This window comes from Haemaphysalis longicornis, unplaced genomic scaffold (genome assembly GCF_048455015.1).
Source record: "Haemaphysalis longicornis isolate Haplotype H1 unplaced genomic scaffold, Haemaphysalis longicornis Haplotype H1 scaffold_10, whole genome shotgun sequence".
NCBI lineage: Eukaryota > Metazoa > Arthropoda > Arachnida > Ixodida > Ixodidae > Haemaphysalis > Haemaphysalis longicornis.
This window is the reverse complement of record NW_027526204.1, coordinates 70,820,490-70,825,976: the sequence shown is the minus strand read 5'-3', so window position 1 is coordinate 70,825,976 and position 5,487 is coordinate 70,820,490. Positions and strand designations below refer to the sequence as shown.

At 52.4% G+C, this 5,487-nt stretch overlaps 1 pseudogene; it reads right to left on the bottom strand.

Moving 5' to 3' along the window:
* Nucleotides 1–3,609: 3,609 nt before the first annotated feature.
* Nucleotides 3,610–5,243, bottom strand: LOC144159894 (uncharacterized; annotated as a pseudogene).
* Nucleotides 5,244–5,487: the final 244 nt, after the last annotated feature.

The window sequence follows — 5,487 nt, the reverse complement described above, 5'->3', positions numbered from 1 at the left end:
AAGCCTGTATGACTCGTGTCCGCGCCCAGTGACGGACATGAAGGAGGGCTGCATCCGGAGGTTGATGAAGGCCAGAGGTTCGGACATGTAGCCTTGCCAGAGGCTTGTTGTCCGTCACCTGATGGTAGAGCCAGGGCGGTCTAGCCGCAGAAAAGGCTGGCATCGTATCAGGAACGTGGCCCATATACGCAGCGAGAGCCGCTGCCTCCGGTATATATCCACGCTTTAGCAGGCGAGCGGAACGACGCTGATGGATGATCTCATCTAGGGTGTTTAGCTGGGCTTCGGCTTGTAGCGGTGGGATTGGTGTTATGCGAGGGAGGCCAGTAATGGTGCACATGGCGGCCCTGTTGATGGCCTCAAGCCGAGCCCAGTCCGCTTGCGTCATGTGCTGGAACTGGGCCTGATACACAAGCCGTGACTGTAGTACGGCGCGCACTAGGAGACGGGCAACAGTCAGCAGGCCCTGCCAGACTTCTGAGCGATGCGGCGAACGAGGTGGAGCATCTGTCCGGCTTTCTGCCGAGAAGATCGGAGCCACTGAGCTGTTGACCCTGATGCCGATATTTCTAGTCCTAGGACCCGAGGACGGTCAACCACGGGTATGTCGTTCCCATTCAGTTGCTGTGAAACGGGAGACACTGCAAGGAGGCGGCGGACCCAAGCGTTGGCCACGGGAAGTAAAGCAGTTTTCTCTTGCGAGAGAGAGAGGCCCGCATACTCGCACTATCTCTGGCAGTCTGTTAGTGCTTGCTGGAGGCACTCAGCTTGTCGTGACCGGTCTGGATGCACTGACCACACCGTAATGTCATCCGCGTACATGAGGAAATATAGATCTCGGATTGAAGCAAGGTGCCAAGCTAGCAGCAACATGACGATGTTGAAAAGAAGCGGAGACAAAACAGACCCTTGTGGTACGCCTCGGACTGGTGTAAAGTGACCGAAACTTGCTCCGTTGATGCGGATGGAAAAAGAACGGTGTTGAAGGAAGTATCGGACGAAATCGCAGACTTTGTCTGGAAGGTGGAGGCCATGTAGAACTTGTAGGATGGCAGCGTGACTAACGTTGTCATACGCCTTGCATATGTCCATGGCGAGCACAGATCTCACACGGCGGGATCGGCCTCCAACTAAAACCATTGATGAGAGGTATTCCAACCCATCCTCAGTACCGAGATAGGGCCTGAATCCAATTTGCGCCTGGTGATACCATTGAAAGGTATCAAGCCACCACTGAAGCCGTGTTGCAAGCATTCGCTCTAACAACTTGCACAGCGTCGATGTCAGGGCGATGGGGCGTAAGTTCCGAAGTACATGTGGTGGTTTCCCGGGCTTTGGAATGGGAACAATATCCGCCCGAAGCCAAGAGTCAGGTAGTTGACCGGAGAGCCACACCTGATTAACCGAGTCCAAAAGCGGCACGAGGGCTGGGTCGTCGATGTTCTTGTACACCTCGTAAGTTATGCCGTCGGGACCCGGAGCAGTCCGCTGTTTAGCGTGCTCGATCGCTGCCAGGAAATCAGCCACTGTGAACGGTGCCTGGATTCCCAAAACGGCTTCATGAGTAGGCCGTAATCCAACACCGTTAGGCAGGGGGAACGGAGACGGCATGGCGACTGGCACAACGTCAAATGCAGGAAACAAGGCCCGAGCAACGTCGGGGGCGAATTGTGCCGGGTCCTTGTTTGACGCAATACAAGCGCTGGCAGCTGCATCTGGAGGCCGACTGCCCGATTCCATTGCGCGAAACGTGTGCCAGACAGACGCCGTTGAGGAAGATGGGCCTAGAGAGGCGCACCAGTCAAGCCAGCGCTGCCTCGACAGTCTTTTTTCGTGCCGCCTGGCAGCAGCGGTAAGGCGCTGATACTGAAGCCTGGCTGGTAGGGACGAAGGATCCCGTGCGGAAATTACTTCAGTTTGCTTGCGCTGAGCCCAAAGCTGCAGGAGCCGAAGATCGGGCTTTGGGCGGGACTCCTCCACCCACGTATGTTGAGAGGAGTCCATGAGGACAAGCCGAAAAAGAGCGGTGGTATCCGGGATGGGCTCCGAGAAGGATGCATTCAGTGTGGAACGGAAGGTGTCCCAGTTCACCACTGTGCAACGGCGACGAAGGCGACCCGTCGACTCTGGAATAAGGCCCAGCCGAATGGGGTGATGGTCGCTGCCCCAGCAGTCAGCTTCACGTTGCCAGGATACCGTTTGTGCACCCAGCCACCACGACAAGTCAGGTGAATAGGGGGGCATCCGTACGTGGGTACACCGGCGTGTTGGGCTAGTAATGTCATTCAAAAGTGTAAAGCTGGCATCGGTGAAGTGCTCCAAGACCACTCGACCACGCTCACTTGAAGACGGATATCCCCAGTCGCAGTGCGGAGCATTGAAGTCCCCCGCCACAAGAGTGGGACACCCTGGGTTAGCTCGCCGTAGTTGGGTAAGCCAACCCAGCCGCAGGCGGGGAGCACGACCACTATAAGGGCGCACGTAGCACGACACCAGTATTCCCGCACAACGCGGGAGCTGCACTTTTACCGCCACCACTTCCTGCCAGTCTGTACACCACGAGTTTAGAGGGATGGGGTTTTGAGGAAACCGAGATAGGACATAAACGGCCGCCTTGCCCGGAGGAGTAGAACTTGAGCTGCACCGCCGATCAGGAATGGACGGCTCAGCATACGCCGTAAATTGAGGCAAGCGGGGGAGGGAGTTCGTCTCCTGAAGCAAGAAGGCCCAGGCATGGAGCTTCCCCAGACGTATCGTCACCTTCTGATTGGCTCTTTTTTGAGGAGATACGAAGGTTTTTGGGCTCGCTGCCAGTGAACAACCCGACCCTGATGGAGGAGAGTGGACAAGAATCCAGCGGCACAGTTAAAGAGTCAAGAGATTTTTTTTTGTTCACCTTAATACGTGATGCACTTACAATTGGGTATGTTGACGTACAGTATGTAGCATGAGTCGTTCAAAGGTAAATATAATTAGTAATAAATAACACCCCATGACTACAAGTGCAATGTATAAAGTCGGCTTGTGCTGAAGAATTTGTACAAATTAATTAAACTTTTGACAGTTAGTAATGTGCACTGAAGTTCCTTCCATGAATGGCGGTATGATTTCTTCACGTAGATGTTAGGCTTGTGCCAGGGCTGTGCTTTTATGCAATAATGACCCGTGCTCCAGCATGTGCAAAATAGGGAACTTCCCGTCTGATTTATTATGTTGTTGCAGATCATCGCAGAGATGACGAATCCTTGGCATGAAGCAACGCCGTCGCCGAGCGCCTCAGCTGCCAGCAGCCAAGAGAACTTCACGTTCACGGATAGCCAGGAGCTTGAGAGTGTTGCAGCCGTAGCAGCTGTACAGCAAGCACCAGAGGCCCGTTTCCACAGCGGTAGCAGACAGGAGCAGCGGGCACCCCAGCAGCGCTCACGGAAGCGTAGGAGCGCAGGAACGGATTTCCAGCAAGCCCTGCTGCAGCAGCAGCAAGCTATAATGGAACAACTTGGTGCAGCGCACAATGAGGAGATGGACCGGCGCCGGCAGCATTTGAAGCTCCAGGAGAAGCTGGTAGATGCCATGACGAAGTTCTTCAATAAAAAGAACTGAAGGAGAAAAAAGCCCTAGCGTGGTGTTTTTCGACCATTCTCGGCTTGCTTATTGCATGTTCAGTTCCTTTGCCTGCAATAGTCTGCAAGTGCTGATCGTACAGCTGCAGCCGTTCCAACTTGAGCTTGCGTCGTGCGTGAAGGCTGTGGAAATGATACATCAAACTGATGAACTTCAGTGAGCCACTGGTGCTGGATGGTGTCGTTGAAATCCTCACAAATGTTGTTGAGGATGCAGCATGCTCGAATAACTAAACGGGCTTCTCAACGTCACATTCCATGCGCTTCATGGTGAAGCGGAACCTTGCTTTAAGCCTTCCAAAGGCATTTTCCACGACCCTTCTCGCTTTTGAAAGGTTGTAGTTGAATGCTCTTTGTTCCTCAGTGAGCAATCCACTGTGCCCAAACGGCCTCATGAGATTTGGTGTTAATGGGAAGGCTTGGTCACACAAAATGACTGGGGGCACTTGTGTGCCACATATTGTGGCCTCCGGGGCTTTGAAAAGGGGGCCCCCAACCATTCTGGCAAGCTCGAAAAGCTGGTACACGTGCGAGTCGTGGCAGCGTCCTGGGGCTCCCACATTTACAAAACAGAAGCGGTATTTATGGTCCACCAGGCCCAGGAGGATGATGCTGTACCTGTAAAGAAAAGTGCGTGTCAAACAGTTATCAGATAATGGCACTATTTTTGTTGCAAAACCAGATTGGAAAATAAACCATTTTAGGGCACGGTTCATGATTACGCTGCACCAAGAGGACAGGTAGCACTTGCTCTGTCTCCTTGTTTTCGTCAACTTTTAGCACTAAAAACCATGTCGCAAACCACATTTTATCTTTGCAGTAAAATCTGCTTTGTTTTAGTTTAGAAAGACACGAATGGTGATTATCAATTTAAAAAAAAACTGAAGAAATAAATATCGCTTGGGCGGGAAAAATAAAGGGTGCTGTGCAGCCTGTGAATTAAACAGCAAACACTTACCACCCCTTGTAGTTGTGGTAGTCGGTAGCATTTTCCACTTCAGGAGAGATGGGAAAGTGACACCCATCTAGAGCTCCCACTCCCTGGGGAAAGCCGCACATTGCCTCAAATTCCCGAATGTGCTGGGGCATTTCACTAGGGGTCATCATCCGCAGCCACTCGTCTTCCAGCACGGCAATTACTGCCTCCCAAAATTCTCGGTATATGCCGTTCACCGTTGAGCGGCCCACACCGAAAATATGGGCCACGCTGCGGTCTTCCGCCGTAGAGCACAACTTGTAGAGGCCAATCCCGACGACTTTTTCGACGGCAATGCAGTCGCGTATGCCCGTTTCTTCTCTTTCAAGAAGAGGGCGCAGGCTTTCCACTAGAAACCGGAAGGTTGCCCGCGTCACCCGGAACTGCTGCTTGAAATCGTCCTCACTGTACTGCGGCACTGTGTGTTCGAACCACGTCGTCTGGCGTGAATGGCTCCACCTTTCGCGCTTTATAGTACGCGTTGCAAATGCCGACGCCGTCAACATGTTGCTGGTCAAGAGGAGCTGCCGTTTGAGGGTGTCAGTTCGTGCTTTGGCGGCATCGATGTCAGTCTCCAGCGACGTTATCAAAGCGGTCAACGCTCCGATCACTTCCCGATCCTCGTCGGAACTACTAGCTTCATCCATTAGGACACAGCGCCGAAACACAGAACAAGGAGGATTAGCTGTCACTCGCAGGCAACCGATAACACCGCCATAACAACGTCGAGTCGTCGACAACATCGAACTACTGTTGCCAGATTAGGCACAAAACATAGACCAAAAAAGCACTACATCGTTACTGTTTATTAAAAATATGTAAAATTACCCATTATTTTTTAAAAACAACAATAAAACGCACGGTTTTTCTCTAAAATATTAAGCAAGTTCT